A 23,505-nucleotide genomic window follows, 5' to 3' on the forward strand; every position below is an offset into this window, starting at 1 on the left:
TTTTAAATTCTGTCCACTGACATATTTTAAAAAACAATAACATATTTATAATAATAGTCTTCTTCCTTCATAAAAACATGCACCGAAGACTTCAGCAGATTGTAACTTTAAGTATTACGATTTAATATACATAAAATATGAAAGCTCGCGTCTTTAAGAAACATTTAAACGTTAGAAATAAATATAAACACTTGTACGGCTATAAAGCATTTCGCAAAATATCAAAATGAATCAGAATCTAAGCAATCTTGCGCCTACTTATTTACAAAAATATTTTAAATACATTTTACAAGAAAGTTTCTTAAATTGGTTTTTGAGGATAGTGCGAGCTTTCAATACCTTTTCTGTTTTGATCTTAACCAAGAGCTTACTTACATCGTGGCGAAAACATACTCGATGTTTTTTATATAAAAAATGATCCAGCTTCCAAACAAGTACCCCGTAAAAATTGATTTGGTATGTGATAGAATAGCTTTAAATCTATCAACGGGATTCAGGCATCGACTAAAACGTGACGAAAAACCTCGATTACCATGGTAACACCACGTTTCTAGTTCTTATTTTAATACTTTTCTAACAACGATTATATGTGATGCCTACTGCCGAACTTAGCTCAAGGCGTGAATCAGTTTACTTTTTACGAGCTCTCCAGTTCGTATACTTTCATTTTTTAAGATATATATCGTTGCTCTGCTTCGTATGTGTCGAAAAGTGTTTTTCTTATGGCTACTCAAGACACTTTCTCCAAGAATAAGAGAGAGAGAAAAAATAACGTATGGCATGCTAGAGAATCATATACCTTTAAAAAATAATATTTTCGGCTCCTGAAAGAAAACCGCAAAATGGTGAAAGCCGTTGAGTGCAAAATGCAATTCTTGTTTAACGTTAAACCTTTCTGCCTTCTTTGCTTAAGTGGTTCTTGTGATGAAGAGTTCTTGAAATTTTGTTTTGTTTATTTATGTATGGTAGTCTACAAGAAACATCTACTGAACAATTCCAAAATGTATAATTTTTACGAATACCTCAGCATTTTTAGTAAACAAATATTCAAGTTCTTTAAAAAATTCGAGATCTCTGATTATTCATGCTTAAAGATGAACTTGGGAAAAATAAATAGTCAGCCTGTTTTATATTTGTGTTTTTATGTTATGTAAACACTTCAGCTTTTAAAAGAGAGAGTTCGAAACGTAATATTTTCAAACTATTTGAATATTTCTTTAAAATGCTTTTTGACTGTATATTATAAAATAATTTTAAAAATGAGCTAAAGTATTTCCAAGAATATTTTTATTGTTCAAAAATGCTCATGATTTTTAAAACAAAGAAATGAAGAACTAAATGAAAAAAGAAAGAATTTTTAATAATATATTTTGATATTATTACCAGTAAAAATTTGCTGTTCTTAAAGATGCATTTTCTTCGATGGTTTTGCTTTTTATAAAAATTCTTTGAAAATTATACAGAAAAATATGATCAAATAATCTGTCTTATTCCACAAGCAACTTATTTTTTTTTCATTGGAAATCTAGTATTTCAAAAACAGAGGAAAGAAAATTATAGAGATTAGCATTTCGTTTACGCTTATGTGGTAAACAAATCCTTATGATAGAAATCTTTTGTCTCTAATTTTCAAAGAATTGACCTGAAATTACTTTGAGGCTATAGCCAATTATCATGTAAAAGTTTGACAAAATAACAAAATGTTTTATGTTGAGGAAAATAGAGATAGTTTTTTTATAAAGAATATTTTTTATATTCGATAAAATTCTTAAAGACAGGGGTAAAGATAATAATAAAAGTCAATATTTAAAGCATTATTTTAAAATTTATTTATACCATCAATGAAAAAGATTTTATCTTGCTATTATAAAAATGCGATTGAAGTGAAATTTATATCCCAAATGCTACCGTCTATAAAGAATTTTTATTCATCTTTTAGTATTTATCAATTTATTTTTATGCAGTTTCTTAAATGTTTTCAAAAGATTTTACAGACTTCTGGATAAAAGAAAACAAAATGTAAATTAAAATATTTTATTTTATTGATTGTATGGCGTGCACCAAGAAATAAAATAAAATAAAAATAAATTATAATAGAAAAAAAAATAATAGAAAAAAACCCCACGAATGTTCAAAAAGTGCTAGATGTAGCAATGAGAGCTCAGTTCTAAATTTGGTGGAATAAATCTGATTGTCGTTAATATACATTTTATGTCTCTGGATTTCATTTAGCTGTTACTTTTTACCTATAAGTTCAGAGAAAATCATTTTCATATTTATATTGCTTTTGATGCATTTGATAACTTGTATTGGTTTACGTCATCATTGATATGTTCATCATATCGGCAATTGAAGTCTTTAAGGTTGAAATGACGCAAATATAAGGGACAAAGACCATGCTTGGGTAATGAATTTATTATCCATTCAAACAGAAGCTTTAACTTCTTTAAATGTTTCATATGTGAATCTTCCTTTTTTTTCAATATCCCAACGTCTTTGTTATTCATTTTCAGTATTTTTTTAATTTACTTTTGAAAGATCTTTCTGGAATTTTGAAATTATTTATTATATTATAATATAATATATACGCCTTACAGCCTAAATGCATATGCTCATAATAAACTCTTAAATATGCATTGCACACGTTTTACATTCTCACTCAATTTTAGTCATTTGCATGAAAAGGGATTGCTGCATAAACATTATTTTTACTATTCTTCCTGGCATTATAATTTCATATTTCACGTAAGGGTTCAATGCTATTTCGATCTCCATTTTTAATTATTCAAAAACTGTCACTGAAAAATTCTTATTATATAATAAACTCTTTCGATGCATATAATAGAAATACCACTCTCATGGCGGGGAGGTTTAGATGTTAAACTTCTTCACGTTATATTAACAAATATGTAGTCTTCCCATTCATTGTATCAATATCTCTATAAAGATTTATGAAGAGAAATAACTAGAAATTGTACATTCGCACATATGTTATTCTAATCCTACTAGTTTAAGCATATCTAAGCATTGTCAAGTACCGTGTGTCAAAGTCTCCCAACTTTATTTTTTTGACAGAGAGATCAAGACACTTTGATCCTTTATGTGTAGATATGTTGTCTGCTTAAAGGACAGTGTGGAAACTAGTCTATATTTTGTGTCCACTTGGAAGAAGACCAATAGCAATACATTTTACCGCAGCCTGAAATGCATCGAAAGAATGCACATCTATCGACCAGCTTTTGAAAAGGCAAATTAAGAGCACTGCCAGAGGAGAGAAACCATACCTCTCTTTCTCCAGTTCATATTCCTCAACCACCCCATCCTTTACTCCATAATCACAAACTAACTACCCAACCGAAGACACACGGATGACACTGAATGACCGAAACCAATGCGACAGCAACACTGGCGGGAACTGTGGTTGAATCCTAAAGACCATTACCAACCACGATACAACTTTTCCAGGGGAAAGTATCTCCCGTCTTTGAGGGGAGGTAGCCAATCCCCATTCATTTCTGTAACCCGCCAGGGTGGCGAGAACCAACCACCATACCGAAAGTTTCTCATACTCATTTTTGAGGTGTCCCATTTTTTATCCTATATATCCACAGTTAAGCAAAGCATACATATCTGCAGTCTTAGAGAAGAGGAGCGATAATGTAAAGCACTGATGATGAGTTGCATCACATTTTAAAAACAAGCATTTTTCATTGACAAAAAAAAATTCTCAGCGATTCTTATGCAATGGAAACTTTTTTTATAAATATTCAAATTACTTTCTTTTCATATTAAAATATTCATTTTCGATTTTCCTTTCCACGAATTCTGATTATTTCCGTTTGTAAGAATAAAGCAACATATTGCAACAAAATTCAGAATTTCCCCCAATCATATCATAAAATTTAAAAGTATGAATGTTTTGATAGATTACTGCTGGGACTTCAGGAGAGACACCGTATTATTTTCAAAAGATAATATAGCCTCAAGCATTCTTCGGGAAGAAAAAAAAGAGAAACTGTTAGCGGAACTAATCGAATCTAATAATTTTTTCGTTAAACACAAGTTATTTAGTTAATATATTGTTACAAATTATTTTTATTTCAATTTTATTAAAATAACTAGAAACTAATAACTAGTTTTGAAAAATTCAGTTTCGCCATTGTAAAATATTTTTTTCTTGCCAAAAATAGTTTTATAAAATTCAATTTTGTGCAAAGCAAACATAAAATAATATTTACCGATAAATGTCTTAAAAACCTATGATATTATTTAATCATCTTACGTTTCTGAGAGAGAGAATCCCTCAAAAGAGTCATAAGATGAAAAATGTATTGTATTTATTATATCAGAAATTCCTATACGCTTTCTATAAGAGAATAACTTTCTGTAACGAACTATTTAGATTATTTTTATTTCTAGGATTTTTATAGGGATAATGATTTCTTTTTATTTCCTTTTAATTACAAATTGTAAAGTTATTATATTAAATATTTTCCCATTTATTAAGAATCATTCGTTGTTTCTATTTTAATCGAACATGTACTAATTACAAACTTAAATGCAATTAATTAGTTTAGAGAAATAGAGTAAAAATTCTTTATGGATAGGGGCATAAAGTATTCTGATCTGCCTTTAATAAAATTATACTGAAGAAAATAAACTAGAAACAATTTTTTCAGATCAATCAAATGAAATTATTTTTTTTCTAATCATCGTCATGTTTTAAAATGTAACATTTTTTCATTTTAAAAGGTGTTTGAACACTCCAAATTAGAAGAAAATTTTTATACATTAGTGATTTTTAATGACATTGTTATACAGTAGTGATTTTTAACGACATTGTTATACATCAGTGATTTTTAATTATTAGAATTATAATGGATTTTTGACGATTATATTATTATTTTTAAAAATAGTCTTATGATGTCCGAATGTTCAATAAACTAATGAAACATTTTTCAGTAATATTTCATGAATATAAAATTTTCGTTTCAACATTTTGACAACGTTTTTTGTCCTTTCTTTTATATTTACTTTCAATATATTTTGATTTTAGTTGAATAAACATTTATTCAGTGCTATTAGTTTTAAAATATAAAAATTAATCATTCCAAAAATTATTTCCGAATTCATTGTCATTTATTTCTTTAAAAAAATATTTCAGCAAAACCCTTTTTTCAAATTGAATTCCTCTTACTTTTGTAATTGTATTTTTCTCAAATCTTAATTCACTTTTGTGGCTTTTATTTAAATTTTATAAAACATCAAATAAAGAGCATAAAACTAAACAAAAGAATAATAGAGGAGATAAAGAACGTTGCAAGCAAAAATTTCTTTATTTTCTTCGAAGCTTCATAGATTCTTTTTCGAAAATAATATTACCCTCCAAATGGTTTTATCTTTCGAAAGATTTTGTGTTTTACAATTACAAACGTGAAATATGAAATATCGAATATGGGATTCGGTGCTTTAGTTGTACTTATCTATTTTTATATATTCAAAAAATGTAAAATTGAAAACTTGAGGAAATAAATTATTTCCTAACTCCACACTGCTGCATTCATATAAAGAATTACTTTAGTTTAAAAAAAATTAAATACTTTGCAGAAAATTGTCTATATCATCACTACATAGAATTAAATTAATTTTCAGCCGTAGCTGTATTTTCTACTAAATTACGATTTGAAGTGTTGAATTTTTATAAGCGAAACTTGTGTGAAACTATTTTCGATTATAAAGCAATACTTTATAAAGCTATTACCTTTATTTTTTCAGCTCTCTGTTTGCTAAGTAGTTTTTATTTTTATCTGCCTGTGCTTTTAGTGCTTTTAAGAGGTGTTTTTTTTTAATTCATTTTATTTTATGAATGGTTGAAGTGATAAAATTTTGCTTTCAGAACAAGAATTGGATTATTTTCAATAGCAAAAGAGTTCTTCGTAGAGCAATATCTTCACCATTGTTTTAGTTGCTTTTATCTTACTTCACATATTTCTAGATTTAAGGAAATTCAAGAATGAATATAATTCCTCTTAAGCTGAAAATAATTTCTTTTAGAAGTTGTGTATATCTCAATTCATTTACCACCGAGTAGAAACTATAAAACGCAGATAAGCACTCCAAATTTTGCAAGAGATAATAGTTTACCGGTATTGTGTATTTAGCGCATAAACTTCAGAGGAATCGGTAAATTAAAAAAAAAATATTATGATCTTCCTAATTGCATAAGTTGTATAATTTAAAAAATCATTCAATTACTACATCATTTTTTATAGTATGCCAAAACGATGGTACCTATTTATAAACAATTGTGTTTTTATCCTTTTAAAGTTAATTTTCTTGATTTTATAAAAGATAATTAAAACGGTTTCGCTTACTACATTTCTATCCTACTACAGAATAGTTTTAAAAAAAGACATTTTTATTTGGCGTTCAGGATTTTTGCTGCTAACTTTTATTCTTAATTTTATGCTGCAAATTAATTTTTAATCCAATTATAAATTACCAAATATACAACAAAAATCGTCAGAATGTCTAAACATTCCTTGTTATGCAATTTTATAAGAAAGAACAAAAGAGCGAGCAAGCAATTTTATTTTATTGCTCGGCATTTAATTACTTCTCTGAAATATCTTAAATGTTACGTTTCTCAGGTTTCTCTTCCGTTCTGTATAAAGTCACTACTGCAGTTGTCGACCAATCAAAATAAATAATATGACGTGCGATTAGGAAATATCTTCGAAGTTATCATGATTGGATGAGGTGCTTCGAAATATATATTTACATATGACATTTTTTCTATTTTAAATTAATTTCCATATCTGGAATAAATATTCACATCTAAACTTTTAATTAGTCCTCTAAATTTAAAAATAAGCATACTTCTGTAAATTTTTTAAAACAAATGTGAATTTTTATGTGTACATGGATGAATGTAAGAGACATATTTTATTAATTGAGACATTTCCATTATTTAAATTTCTTTCATTTTTCTCTCGAACGTAACGCTATTATAATTGTTTCAATATATAAGCAATTACTTGCACTTTATATAATTAATTAAGTTTTATTTTTATAAGTTGCTAGGCAAATTACTAATTAACTCTATGGATTTGAAAAATATCCAGCTAATATAAATTACTCTTATTTGTTTATAAGTTGCATTTTAATAGCTAGAATAATTAATTATAGAAATACATTTGTCTGGAGACTGCAATTTGTACATTGAAAAGGATGATGCAAATATATAAGTTTTTCATCGTGATGTTAGTCTACAAGTAAAAATGAAAAAAAAAAGTCATAAACTAAGTTATTTAACATTATTTTGCCTTGATATTTTAGATTTATTTCGCCTTGGTAGTGCAATTTTAGAATCATCACATGTTAATGTTTTTATTTTCATTGCAATTTCTCTTAAATTATTTTCTAATTACAGAAAGAAAGAAATTCACCATATAATATTCCATCATGGTACACGAAATAAGTTACTAATGGTGTAAAAGGCATATGTATCTCTTCTCTTAAGAAACTGGTTAGTTGGTACATGACAGCTTGAAATTTGCTCAGTGAAATTGAAATTTTTCTTGCTGGAAATGTAATTTTTTGCGGCCAATGATGGGTTTTTTTCTTTGTGGTAATAATTCTGTGTTTGAGCTTTTCCTTTCTACTGTAAATAGCTGAACTTGAAACTATAAACAAATAAAATATTTCTAAAAGAAAAGAAAATTATTTCTTAGGAAGGTGATGATTTGGTAGAGATTTGACAGTAAAAGGGAGAACCGAATAAAAATGATATTTATGAATAATTAAAGTCTAACTCAATCTAACTAACTCAACTAACTCATGTCTAAACTCAAAATTTAAATATGAAATGATGAACGAATAATAGATTTGTAGTTTTTTTGCGTACCTACACTGGGTGATATATATAAAACAAAAGCATAGTATTTTTTTGAAATGGGGGTTTACAATATATATTTTTGTCATATGTTTATTTATAATTTGAAGGATTTTAAATAAATATTATTATATAAGTTATAAAATGTTTCATAAATCGGACAATAATAATTTAGTATGATTGATTGGAAGTACAAACAATTAAATCCCCATAAAATGAATTGTAGATTATTACAATTCAAGATTAAATGAATGAGATGTGGAAATACAATTTGGGTGTGGGTGTCTGCGCGTGAATGCTTAATATTATGATCTTCCATATTCCATATTCGTATTCTCATATTCCATATTCGTTTCCATATTCGTATTCTCATAAATGCTTAAGACCATTGTTAAAATTTTTAAGAAACGCCTTCTGTTTTGTGCACAAGCCAGATCTTTCAGATACCATTGAGCTAAGATGAAGGAAAAAAAGTTCTTTGCAAGTAGAAACTACAGTAAAAGTTTTCTGCCTGAAAGGTTCCCTATGACAGAAATATAATATTCCCTTTCTCCAGCGGAGTATTTATAGATTCGATATAACAAATTCCAAGATTTTTTTATTTCCATCAGACCTTAGAAACAGTTATTACAAGTCGTAGGTTACCCATAAGAAATAAATATCACTTTCCTGGAGAGATTTACGACATACATTGAAAGTAGCATGTATTGCCAAAATTCTTTGGCCTTTGTAGTAGTTTTTTATGTGTTGCGCAAACGTCTAGATCAGCATTTTATCATTCACTGAAATTTAAAAATGCTCCTGAGGCAAAAAAAAAAAAAAAAAAAAAAAATCAGTCAGAGAACGCGCGTTTTCTCAGATTAAAGTGATTAATTATTGCATTTTTTAAAATAAACATGGAAACAGAAGATAATTTAACATGCGAGTAATTTTTAAGAATATTTTATTGCTTGTTTTTTGTTACGGAATTCACAATAAAGAATGGAAGTTGCAAAATGTTGATCATGCCCAATGCTGATGAAAATGTAGAATGCTTCACAATATAAGATATTTAGATTTTCTTATCAGTCATGTGAATCTGTAGAGTCTAAATTATAACTTATTTATTTTAGGTGTTGGATTAAGGTGATGACAATACAAAAATAACGAATAAAAATAAAATATTTTCAAATGCATCAGTTAATGAGGCATAATGTAATAATGAGTTTAACTACATCTTACAATATTGACTGCGTTATATTTTATTATATTTTAAGGAAAATGACTAGAACTAGGGCAATATTTTGAAATATTAAATATCTTATTCCATTTTTTCCAATTTTTATTTTTCATATAAAAAAGAACTTTTCAGCTAATATGAGTTGTTTCATGTTATTTCAAACCTTCTGTTTTTATTGATTTGATATTAAATTCTATTCTAATATAAATAATCAAAAAAGCAATTAACTTTTAAATTATGATAAGGGATATTTGAATCCAGAAATATTTGAAAGAAGTTGCCTTCATTTTATTATTGTTCGAATAGTTGAAGCATCTGATAAATTAAATGTATGCATACAAGCTTATTATACTTTTAAATTGCTTTAAACTCCCGTTAACTTAAATAGTTTATATAATTTAAGAATTATAATTAAGAAAAATGCTGTAGAATAATAGACTACTGTAATTAATAGAATTTGGCAATTAAAGAATTTTTTTATTAATATTGAAAATAACATTTCAAATGAGACTATAAATTTCGACATTTCAAAAGTTTTTACGTAATTTATTAACCACTGAATATCGTTTCATAACCACGTTAGATGAATAGTTAAACCATCCACCTTTGTATTGCCAAAACCTAAAGTGAAAGACAGAAGCGAAAGCGAAAAAAATCTAAATAGAATGTACTAATTGATTTATTTGGAATATTAGAAACGTTCTTTGTCGCATGCAATCTGCAAATAAGTCGAAACCAAATCTGACTTACTTGAAACACAAAGAGCTACACCAACAATGAAATTTATTAAATGCATATGATTTTTATATTCGTATGGTCAATTACAGTATAAAAAGTAATTAACTGGTTTCTATTATTCATACACTTATGTTGAAAATTAATTTTTAATTAAAATTCACATTTCCTTGAATTATTTAAACTAGAAATACATTATTCATACTTAAAAATAAACAATCACGCAAAGTAAGGTTAATTATATAAATACATATGGTATAATATGTTAGTGTACAGATTTTTGAATGCATACACATTAGAAAAACTAACTCCTTTACGAATAAACACCGTCTATTTCAAAGCACAGTGATATAAAGCACGTAAACACTGACTTCATTCTAGCACGCAATTTGTTTCCTCCGTCAACTCAATTGAAATACATCCATCAAAATCCAGTCTCCGCTTTTGAATCGCTTTCATTCGTTCTGGTGGATAACATGGTGTTGAGGAATTGTGTGCACATAAACCACATATGGCATTTCATCCGTAAAAATACTTCTGCTCCGTAATTTGTATGCCAAGGATTCATCTGACATTCACAAAATTTCTAGCGGGGCGCATGCTAATGTCGTTCCTATAGTTCAAATCTTATATGCTTATATTATACATATAATTTAGAAACATGCACTCAAAAGCTTGAGACAGAAATATTAGACAGTAATTTATTCATAGTAAAATTCATATTTTTTGAATATTTTATCTACCATTTGCATACAATTTTTAGAAAATTCTGTATATTTACTGTACGTAAAATGTTTTTGATAATCTTGGTCAAATTGCGTAAAAAGAAATTTATATAAAAAGCAGAGCTGGAAATCTACTTTAAGGTAATTTTTCTTGAAGGCCTTAAAATGAATGAGCATTTTATCTTAAAAGTGTGAAAATTTAGGTTTATTCAGTGAAATGTCTGGAGTGTTTTATTTAAAATATTCAGCGAAAATCTGCAATAAAACATCTTGAATAGAATTCTAATAAGAAATGTCACAGTTAAAAAGTGGATACTTTTTAAGCTTATATTAAATTAAGAATGAACTTTTTTTTTTTTTTTTTTTTTTTTTGCGAAATTAAAAACATGTACAATTTTGCAGTGTAGGATTAAATTATGTTTTTTTTTCTTTATATTATTTTCTTTAATTTCCTCGCCAAGTTCTTCACTTTTAAGGTGTCTTAGCCTGAGAGGACTAAATTATAGTTAATTATTATTCATTAATAATTAAGAATTAACTGGAAATAGCAATGATATATTTCAGTAATGAAAAGGAAGTTTTTAATTTTGAATATTTGCTTTATCTTATTGAAAGCTATTGATAAAATGTGACAAAAGTGCATAGAAAACTTTTGTAATTTCTATGAGTATCAATATTTACCTTTTTTCGACCAATGCCTCTTTTATAAAATTATTAATTTTTCACTGCTACGAAATATAAGTAAACATTTAAATAAGATCAAACTATAAAAAAAATAATACATATTTTTTATTTTATTTCAAAAACTATTTTTTGTTCATTTTTTCCTAGTATTTAAAAAATATTTCATGCTGTTCATAAGCATTAAAACATCAGGTATTATGGGTTGAAGTTGTTTCTCATTTTAAAACTTTACTTCTATGTGAAAGTTCGGACGCAAATATAGATTTTTCTAGTTTAAATCATTTTGGGAAAAATATTTTATGTCTGCTGAATATTATTTGAAAGATAATGTTTGATGACAGTGTTTACTATCGCATTACGACAGATAATTCAATATTTGCCAAAATATCCGATGAAAAGATTAAAAATTGTATCTGCAAATAAAATGTTTTTTTTAGAAACTTCTGCCATTTGAAATACAAAGTTTTTTTCTAAATTATGTGAAATATTTCTTTAAATTACTGAATACAAAGCTAACCAAAGTGAGAAGCAGATAAAATATAAAGCAATCAATAATTAAGCTGAGTTATACAGAAGGGAACCATCATCAGAAAAACAAACTTTCAGAAATAACATAGAAAACATTTATGTGTAGTATTTTTTCAAAAAATTATTATTGCATTGCATGTAGACTGTTGTTCAGTGGATTGGAATTGATTTCATTTTATTTCAGAGTATAGATTAATATGTAAACGCGGATTTTTCAGTCGAAATCATCTTTGGAGAAGCACGTCATACGTTTGTTAAATAATTTCAGAAATATAATAGGTTTAATGAGAAAATTAACATCATTTGTGAACAAATATTGCAAACATAGTCATATTTTTTTCAATTTCAAATAATAGTATGAGAAAGAAGAAAGGTATGTGCTATTTGTGAGAGCAAAATAATGTTCGATAGGGTTCATTAAACAATGCTGTTTTCCCAGAATAATTTATTAATTAATCTTCAATTACAGGAAATAATACTCAATATTACTTCCAAATTACCTAAGAGTTTATGAGGTAATTGGGAATAAATATTTCGGGTTCTGATTACTATATTTAAGAATTGATATGAAGATCTTAGGATGAAACTATGTATATTGACTGAGAATGCATTTTGGTGCATATTCCTACTTACTCATAAGTCCTACTTTTTCGCTGTTATTCAGCAAAAATATCTGCTATTTCATAGAATAATGCATATAAAACATCATAAATTTAACACCTTTATTAAGAAAATTTTTCATTTGAAATTTCTTTGAGAAAAGTTGGGAAATGAACCTTTCTGAAAACAGAAGTTACTAAATATTAAGGCAAATAAGTAGGAAATATTTCAGACCTACAAAATTAGTAAAAATTAACAGCTCAATTTACTTGAAAAATTAAAATTTCCTCTTTAAAGGAAATACTAAATCCATCCATAATTCATTTTTCTTTCACATTTAAACCACCTGAAATATTAAACATTTCTTTCGTATCATCTGTAACGAAAGGATATAGCAATATGGCTTTATTTGACTGTCGGAAAACACAAACTCTTCCCTTATAACGAAAACAAATTTTGATGGGAAGGTTGGTAGGGAGTTGGTCTCACATTCCTTAGGTTGTTAGTTTGAACACCGCTGGCCTAAGACTCTCCGTGTGTGGTGGTGGCTGGCGCATGTACAATTCTGTCGTGGTCATAAAGTCCTCCATGTCCAGAGCAATATCACTGGAGGTACTGGTTCAGAGATGATCGTTCTCTGTTCGGGTCTAAATTACGATCGGGAGATGAGTGAATGAAATGCATGAATGAAGTCAGCCTCGTAAAAAGAGTTGTGACGGGTGAATAGCTAAGTCATACTCTCGGCCCTAAGTGGCGCTACTGAAAAAACAAGAGGCGTTCACTCGGCTTAAATCGCTGATAGATAACTGTCAGTGAGTTTGTAAAATGCCATAAGTCACAACACACAAAAAATTTTGATTACTAATATTCCTCTCCTCAAAACTGTCTCTTCCATTTCGCCACCGTCAATTACATCAGTCTGAATAAAGGATCATCTAATGGTGTTTCAGTGTTGCTGATTAACATATGCATATTTATTGAAAAATTAGCTGTGGATGGTTTGAGATAAGCTATTTCTTGTATCTTTATAGCTTCTTTGTTAAAAGGAATCAAATTCTTCTTTTTCAGATTTCTCCAAAATTATTGCTTTATCTTTAGTTTTCTTGTTTTCTTCCATACATGTCATCCAATGGATTCAAATTATCATTAACTGCCAATTTTCATATGTGAAAAATAATATCCGTGTTTTTCACAAGGTTTTTTTTTTTTTAAATTTTTTTTTAAATACATTAGTTGATAATTGACATTATTAACTGAAATCAAAGCAGTTACGTTCCTTTATTTCAAATCGATACCTAATAAATAATTAAATTTAGTAAATTAATATCTTGCCTATCATTTAGTAAATTATTCAATGATAAACAGCATTTTTATACCAAGAAATATAAAATTTAGCATTTTATTTTCCACATAATCGGTGTAGAAAACGAATAATGAGTAAGTAAACATTATTAGCTGACATCAAAGCAGATACATTTCTTTATTTAAAATTGATGCCTAATAAACTATTAAATTTAATAAATTAATATCCGGTCTATTATTTAATAAATTATTAAATGATGAGTAGCATTTTTATACTAGGAAATATATAATTTAGCAACTTATTTTGCACATAATCGATGTAGAGAACGAATAATAAAATGTATGAAAATTTTGGCTTAACACATTTAAACAGCCTAACGCTAAACTAAAACTTTTGGCTTAACACAATGTTAGTAAAAGTGAGTATAAAATAATTCGACAAAAAGGGGGAAAGTGTTTTTTGTGTTTCTCTACAGTATTGAATTAAAGCACGAATTCCATTTCATTAAAGCCTCACTAGTACGCACTGGAATCACTATTATCAATTATCTGTCCCCAACTATCCCTCCCCGACCCCGTTATTACATCTACCACAAACAAACACTTGCATAAAATGTACAAATTTATAAAAGCCACGAATATGTCTTTACGTTTTTGGATAACGGTGCAACTTTTACTTCAAAATAGCTTATAATAAGAGATGTTCTTAGATAATAATGAGTTATTTTTTAGATTAAAGGTATTATTTCCATCGATTTATTTATTTATTTTACAAAATTATCGACATGATGTTAAAATGCACTTTTCTTTCTTGCCAAAAGAAAGGTAAGAGCTGTTCTGTTTATAGTTTTTCTTTCTGGAAAACAGAATTAAATTCGCTGAAAAATAGATTCACGATTCATCATAAAGTAAATAAATATAAGGTTTATAAAAATTCTAAGAAGGCATGCATACAAGGTGCTGAAAATGAAGGAACGAAGTGTGCTTAAATGAATAATTACCTGCTTCGAAATTCTGAATTGGGAATAACTATATAAAAGAACTTTTTTCAAAAATAATTTAATAATGTTCCTTGTCAAAGCAGGGCTGACATGTTAAATCATTATTTGATTTTTCTTCCCATCTGACGAAAATTGTAATTTTAATTTTTATTAACAAATAAAGATAAAATAGATCGTCTAAGATTGAGGATATGGAACTTGAAAAGAGATAAAGCCTCCGATTTGAATCTTGTTGGATGTAGAACATGGTGTCAGTTTTTAAAATTTGATAAGGCTTTTGTAGTGGATTTATTTAATCCTTGTTTCGAATCTTCTCTTTTTATCATAACTATGCGAATGTTTTCTTTCTACTCAAGGTAGAGAGTGAGCCTGAACTACATAGTTTATATCGATTTTTTTTCTTTTCCATCGGAAAAAGTTTTAGAAAAATTATTCATGATTTAGATTAATAAATGGTTGACGGAAAGCGAAAAGCTGCTCCCGAGATAGCGTGACTTTCGTATTGGTCCTTGAAAATTTTTATAAAGTTTAAAGATAAAATTTAAGAGAAGAATTTTTATTCTCAGTTAATGTCCATTTACATTAGAGTAAGTTTTGGTAATCTAACCTGGGAAATGCAATTTGTTATTTTTGAAAATGTTTAGAACCATTCTGAATTTAAAATTTTAATTTCTTTTGTTGAAAATACAGGTATTCTGCATTCATTGAGTTAAATCTTTAAATCAAAATTAAATTATGTAAAGGATGTCCACAATGATCGATCTTTTTTTAGGATCTAATTTTTTTTCGTCTGGAATTTTTATTTTCATTTTATATTCTAAATCAACATTGATTTAATGTTTATTCATGCTTTTGCAAACGACGTGGCAATTGTCAAATTTGATGAATTATGAAAAATGATGGAACAAAATATTAATAATTCCTTTGATATCATTAATGATATATTATATTATCATAAATTTAAGACATCTTATGACAAGCCGAAGCGTTTGTTTTTCATTTTATTTCCTCACAAATAATTTTTACACAATATATTATTCAGTTTTTTTGAACGCCCACTTCTTTCGATATAATAATGAATCTATAAAAATAACCAATAAATTAAAGTACTTTGGTGACTCTGGATAACTTATTGCATGGACGCTATTTCTTCTGATCTTAATTAGAAATCTTATAATCTGTGCATTAATTTTGGTAAATGTTCGAGCCCTTGCTCTGCAGCTCTAATGCTTTGAGTAGGGGTTTATCAAAAGCTCAGGTAACTAAATTATGGTTTATTCTGAGAGATTTTTTATTGAAGTTTACAAATCCATTGAAAACAGCTAAAACTTTAAATGTTGTTGTGGGTAATGAATATTTACATGTTGTTGCTAGATGTTTTCGTTCCAGCGATTTCTTGGAGTTTCACCATCCATCCATTTTGGATTTACATAAATAAGATAATGAGATAAACTTCAGACTTAGAATTATCCAACTGCTTTATTTTGATGAAGTGGAATATGGCATGAATATACCTATAGATTCAAGATTGATAGCAATGTGCGGTTCTCAGATGCATCTTTCATGAGGGTTTACATATATTTGTGTGTTGCTGTAAAATGAATTATTATAACTTATTAACATGAATTAAAATGATTTATTATAACTAGATCCAGCTGCCTCTAATGCATTTTCCTGCATGTTGATCTTTTAGTAACTGGATTACAATTCAAATTTACCAAAATAGTCATTCCTTAATAAGCTTCTAGTCTCCTCTGAAGTTAAAAAAAAGAAAAAATTAAGAAAATTGAATATAAAAAAACACACAATATTTTCCTCCAAAATCAACTTTCGAATGTAGTCACCTACCTCGATTTATTACATTTGTATTTTTCTGTTTTAAGTTTATATTTTTGAAGATACCGCCAACATTTTTGTGTGGTTTTGATTGTTATGTGATTAGTTGTATTATATATACAGAAAATGTAATGAATCTTTAGTTTTGTTATTGCAATACTTTGTACATATAGATGATTATGTTATTCACCAAAAGATGTCTTCGTCTAGATAGCTTTTATCCTGTTAACAGTATTTCGGATATACGAGTAATTGTCACTGATTAAGTAACGAAAGCTGTAGTATAAAATCCCATGGGCATTGGCAGAGTGTTTAAGAAATTTAAAAAATGCTATTTGCGATGCATTTATAATAGAGACATATAGTTATATTAAAAGTTTTGTTTCCTTTCAATAGAATCATCTCCATCTCCTCTATTATTCAAATTAAAACTAATCATTAAAATTTAATTGAAACAAAGATGATCAACTAACAGAAAATTAATATTACAAAATACAAAATAAAAAATCAAGAATAGATGGAAATAAATAAATAATTAATTGCTCCGTCCAGTAAGAATATACAGAAAATTTCAGACCTTAGCTCACTGATATTCGTTACATTCTAGAATAAAAACTGTAAATATAACGTAACGTTCACGATCCCATAATTAATTATTATTTGTGCTTAGTTTTCTTCGCACACATAAAAATGAAACCCGTCTGAGGCGTTAGACGCCAAAAGAGCATCACAAATTTTGTTGCGCAGTTCTTAATAGTGATTTTTTTTTGCAACTGCTGCTAGAATTGAGTCTTATATTTAATTTTAAAGATTTTAAAATGATAGTAGTTCACTATTTTTTCGACGGCTCTCTAACAACATTATGGATGAGTGGATTTGCAAGGCTTGATTGGTAATAAATATGTAATAAAATGTTGTCTGGGTTTGGTTACGCAACTTCACCAAAATTTCAGCTTGAATTACAAAATTCAGTAAAAACAGCCATACTTTCATTTTATATTGTAGGGATCAATGAGGCAATTTATATGTGATGATATATCATCATTTTTCATTAACTAAATCTCTTAGATATATTTTTCTTCCCATATATTATTAGAATGATTATTTAATGCATTGTATCCAGTTGGATAATTTTTTTTTATTTTTATATTATCGATATTATTTGCTATTTTAAAAGGATAATGCAAAACTTCCATCTTGGCTTGGTACTGGGAAAAGAAAATGTTGACATCGGGACAAGATAGCAATCCTGATAATAAGTTAAACCCATTCTTTTTCTCAGAATATATTAGAAACTACGATAATAAATTAAACATTGTTAAGTACTTTTTCTTAATTATTATGTTAAGAAAGCAACTCTAATTTCTGGTGAATTGATATAACACAAAATCATTTTTTTATTATCAAAAATTAAACACAAATTTATCTCTTCCCTAAGGCTGAGAGCTTTTTATGCCATCATCTGTGGCTCTTACAACATTTTATTCTAGTTTTCTGCAAGACAGTCAAATAGAATTCACAACATGCAGGAACTACACAATATTATTATTTTTAGTTGACATCATAAGTGTCGAGCTATGTAGTTATTTTATAGGAAAGGAATTTGAATTTCTTAGCAATAATCCAATTTTTTGCTCCTCAAGCGTCTTGCCTTTGTGACTTTAAATGGTTTTATTTTCTGCAGTGTGTTTCCTTTTGAACTGATCTATTTTTCAAAAGCGATATTGTTAAAAGATTACCTGTAGGACTATGTGCTTTACAGGACGATATTTTTGTGGTAATAGTTTGTGAATCAAGTTGATAATTACGAATGTGACTATTCCGACCGTCCCGAAGGCACATAGATAAAACTGAATGACGGAAACCACCTCAACAGCAACATTAGAGGGAACTGTGATTGAGGCCAAAGGGTCCACAGTACAACCCTTCCATTGGGAAGTATGCCTCGACATCGATGGGAGGTAGCCAAGCCCCATCTGTTGCGTACCCATCAGGGATGCGTAAACCAACCACCATACTGGAAATTTCTCAGCCTCATTTTGAGGTTCTTTCCCCAGTGAGTGGAATCAAGATGAAAAAGAATTCATACAAAATAACTGAAAAATATATAAATATATCTATTTGAAAACAATAAAAAGCATTATAGCGAATTGACGAGATCAATTTACCCCAATTATTTTAATCCGAAGGGAAATATTAAAAGCTCTTGATTTCTTTTGTAGCATTAACAAAAACATGATATAAATAAGTACTGATTGTGATAAGCTTATTATTTAGGGTAGCCAACTATTCCGAAAAATTATTAGATATCATCCTGCCAAACAAAATATACGTTATCTAACAAACAACGAAATGGCGATAGCGGCTCCACTTCGGAAATTTTTACTGTCTAGCAGTGCGGACAGCAAGTCTGAATATTGTAAACATAAACTAATTTAGTCTTTATCTTGCTCCGCTCTTCAACTTTCTCCAATCTTTCTCTAGGTCTTCTGGAAAACATCGTTAGAAGAGCTTGCTGTGAATATTAGAAGGTTTTTCCAAACTCTCCTTCTATATAAATATGAATATTTGCTCGTATGAAAAATTATGTTAAAATATGGTGAATAATTACAAATAATTTCCTATTACTTTTTTCCTGAAATTAATTATTGAAATGGATTTATAAATTCGGCGTTGTATTATAAAATATACATGACGCCAGTGAAAATAATTATGTACTGATACTATTTTTACAAGTTTTTTGTTTTAAGTATCAAATAATAATACACAAATTCTCATGGTACCATCTAAGTAACAAGATTTTTTTTCCAATCACTTTACTGTTTTGGCGCTGGTATTATGCATGTATATGAGTATATCATAAGCAAACTTATGAAAACAACTAGTATTATATATATATATATATATATATATATATATATATATATAAACTGGACAAAAGTATTTAATAAAATTTTATGATAATGGACATTTATTTATAAATTGTAATATAATTATATGTTACTAAGAAAAATGAAGTAAAATTCAGTACCAATAGTCTAAGAACCAATGAGTAGCATATAAATCTCTTTGTCAGTTTCGAGAAAAAGATGAAAGTCCATGATGGCGAAGAATTTAATTACTCGCATCATTTTCCTTATAACCCTTCATATCATATCTATTTTGTCACTGACGAATTGCCTAAATATTTTTATTGCTTTGCTATTGAAGGGTTGAGACATGAGACTATTATTCTTTCTATTCGAATTCGACTGTCCTTTTCCCTATTTCACCCGCTGTCTGCCTCTTATGATGTTTAGTTTTTCTTCCTTCTGGTGGGTCATAAACCATAGCGGAAGATGCCTGGAAAGACAAATAGTCGACATAAATAAAATGAAGAGAAAAAGAATAACAGAGAGGCACGGGGGGCCTCGGAAACAGAAATGATAAACAAAACTGAAACATCCATGGAAATAAAAAAAGAAGTGAACGGTGGGATGTTCGTATGAACAGAAGATCGAACAAAACTCCAAACATGCCGATGTTACAATGCTTTCTTTTTCAGTTCTTGAATTTACACAGACGAGAGTTTCGTAACTTTTATTTGTAAATTTCGGCGAAACATGATTTGGGATGTATATTTAACTTTAAAACGATTGAAGGGCGTTTACAGTATCCATTCTGTTTATAATGTTCGTTAGATTTCACAGAGAAGAAGCAGGTTCCTTAGAGATTTATTTCAAGTATTCGCTGTGTTCCTGCGTTTCTTTGTAAAAATATTTTATTTAAAATCGGCATTAATTAACTTTATTTTTTTTATTTTTCATATAATTTCAAATGTAAATTGCGATTTGTAATGGTTTTAAGAAGTATTCATGGAACTGTATTTACACAACACTTTTAACTTTTAATCACAGCAGTACCGTTCTAGATATATTTACATTAAATAAACTGAAAAGTAGAATATTCGAATGATTCCATTTCCCTGTTTCTAAATTTAAACTTTTGAACACTATTATCATAACAAATTCTTACAAATAAAGATATATAGAATCATCACTTCAATTGGTATTGTTATTATATTATTATGAATATATATTATTTCTTTAAGAGAAGAGTAAATCTATTTTTAAAGAATCGTAGTTTATTTTACTGAGACTATATATATAATCTCCGGCTATTATATAAATGCATGGATGCAATTTACTTTGATTAATGCTATATGTGTGGAGGGAGCATAACTAGAGTTCGAAAGAAAAATCAACGTCTCAGTTTGGTTGAAAGCAATTGCAATAGATTCTGTAAAGTATTATAGCTAACCATAATGTAGTTAGATATTGATGGCGGTGATACGAATTTTCTCCATAATATCTGCTATATTTTGTACCTATGCAGTAGGGCTGTAGGATACAAAAATTCTGATTGCTAGTTTCCTTTGAGATTCAAGAAAAGCTTCATAAAGAATCGAGTTTTGTAAAGTTCTCACCAAAAGAAATGAATGTAGTGTCATCAAAAAAGGGACGCCTTAATAACTTTAGTACTTTTATCGTATCTTCACAAAATTATAATCAAAGGAAATGATTCAAGGAGACAGGTTCATTCAAATTTATGATCTGGTAAACCAAGATAATCAACAATAATAATTAACTGCTATCTTAAAAATGTTCGATTACACCTATCGATTGCTTTCGTTTAATCGATTTCTAGGCATGTATTTTGTCCACATACAAATTTTTATGCAATTATGAAGAAAGATTTGGAAGGTATAATGTTTTGAGAAACGGAGTTTCCAATCTTAAATAAGTAGTATAATTTGTTAATATCTTGGGAACCCTTTTATGTTTTTAAAATATCTCAATGACCACTAAAAGAATATTATATTTCAGTATAAAATAATGAAATAAAAATATAAATACAAGATTTAACTTGTAAAAAGTCTTTAAAATTTACGGAAAAAAAAGGAATTGAATCACAATAAAATTTTTACATGATAAAAAACCTGATGATTCGGAAACCGAAAAATTTGTGTGAATCTCAATTATAGCTTTTGAGATATTTACAAAAAAAAATATTTCCACAGTCCTCTGGTAAAGTTTATTTTTAGAGGACAATATATTATTTATTGATATGCTCTTTGTGAACTCAACTTTTATTGGCTATTACAAAATAGCAGTTTAATGAATATCGACTTTTATTTTCAAATCGGTTTGATTTTAATATAAAAAGAGATTTTTCTTTCTTTTTAAAATAAAACATATTTTTTTACTGTCATGATGGAAAGTTTGCAGTACTACATGAAAGAGAATTTCTCTTTAGAATAAAAGGATATTATTTATTTTGTTGAAATAAAAAAATTTTACAATTAGTTTACATTTACTTCCCTTTTTCCCTCACTTTCTCCTTATTTCTTCATTTTTGCCAAGATTTAATTATCAGTGGTTAGCTGGGAATATTATTCACATTTATTATATTTTAAAAATATTATCTGATTATTTAAATATTTGAGTTTTCGTTTGTCAGCTCAAATAAAACTGAAAATTGCATTTTTTTATGAAGGAAAATCAAAGATATTTTACAGATTTTTTTTATTTTGTATTTTATCCTTGCTATGTGTTACATTATTTAAAAAAAATATTTTTTGCAGAAATGCTTTTTCAATTTTAGAGCGATTTAAATATTTAATTTTAATGCAGTAATTATTATTTTTTTAGGATTCTCATAGTTTAAGAAACTTTAGTTTTAATGAAAGTTTAGTTTCTTTCGAAATCGGATCGAAGGGACGATTGCTATTTTATTGAAATATTTCAAATAATATAATGGGAACCTTGCAACAGAATTACCTTATTTTCTATTATTGCCATTTTCATTCTAATCAGGTCATAAATCGCCAGATTTCAATGCACAGAAAAAATTTAAAAAAAAAATATTTTTAAAAATTCAAGAGTTGTATCTTTAACATTAATATGTTTTAAGAAAATAGACGATATATTTTTAGTTCATTTTTGATACAGTCCTTTCAATTACATGCTTCATGTGCGAAAAGAAAGCAATAGTACGTCGAAACTCATATGTATTTGTATGACATTTCGTCCTGTTATTCTTTTTTTGTTCAAATGTCTACAATTTTGTGCAGCTTTTATAGATGCAGCTATCTATAGACAACATTTAATCTATCTAGTTTTTTTTTCTTTGTAATCATGTTTGCATGAAGATTGATAGAATGTCACACAACTGAGCCTTATAATAATTTGTTACTAAGTATTCTAAAGTTTGTTCCAAATTTAAAATGTTGGTCTCAAGATCATACACCCTAGTTTATTCCATTGAATTGTTTCATTTTTGATTTATCATAATCACAAAAGGTCGTAATTTCAAAATAATGGTTGCTTTCAAATTCGGCGTAGCTTAAATGTGATAAATCAATTATATTTCAAAATCTAAATTATTCGTTTATTACAATGGCGTCTTAATACTTCGTATATCAGAGATTAATAAGCGGGAGTAGTTTACCAAAATAATCATCGGCCATTCTTTACTAAACTTTTATACGTTCCTCCCCTCCACATAAAATTGTAGGCTTTGGGCACGACTGTAAATACCACGAGTGATCAAAGTTTTATTTTCAGATTTCCAAATAATAAAGAAAAAAGTTCTTACGTATTAATTGCACTGCATTAGAGAACAATAGTTACGAAGTATCTAACTTTGGAGAGAATCAATGTTTTTAATGAATCTAACTTGCGATATTTGAATCTTGCGAATATAACTTGCGATTTTTTAAGGCGATTAATCACTGATATGCAGTTAATACGCAAATACAAGAAAATTGTATATGTATTCAAATAGTTACTTTCCTTACAGATTAAAATCACAATGTGATATCTACCTAAAATGGTAGTCACAAGATCACATACCAAATTTCATTTATTAAGTCATTCCGTTTACATACATCGAAAAGCACAGACCGAGAGGTTGTTGAGACTTTGACAGATTTTTTTCAAA

This window comes from Argiope bruennichi, chromosome X1 (genome assembly GCF_947563725.1).
Source record: "Argiope bruennichi chromosome X1, qqArgBrue1.1, whole genome shotgun sequence".
NCBI lineage: Eukaryota > Metazoa > Arthropoda > Arachnida > Araneae > Araneidae > Argiope > Argiope bruennichi.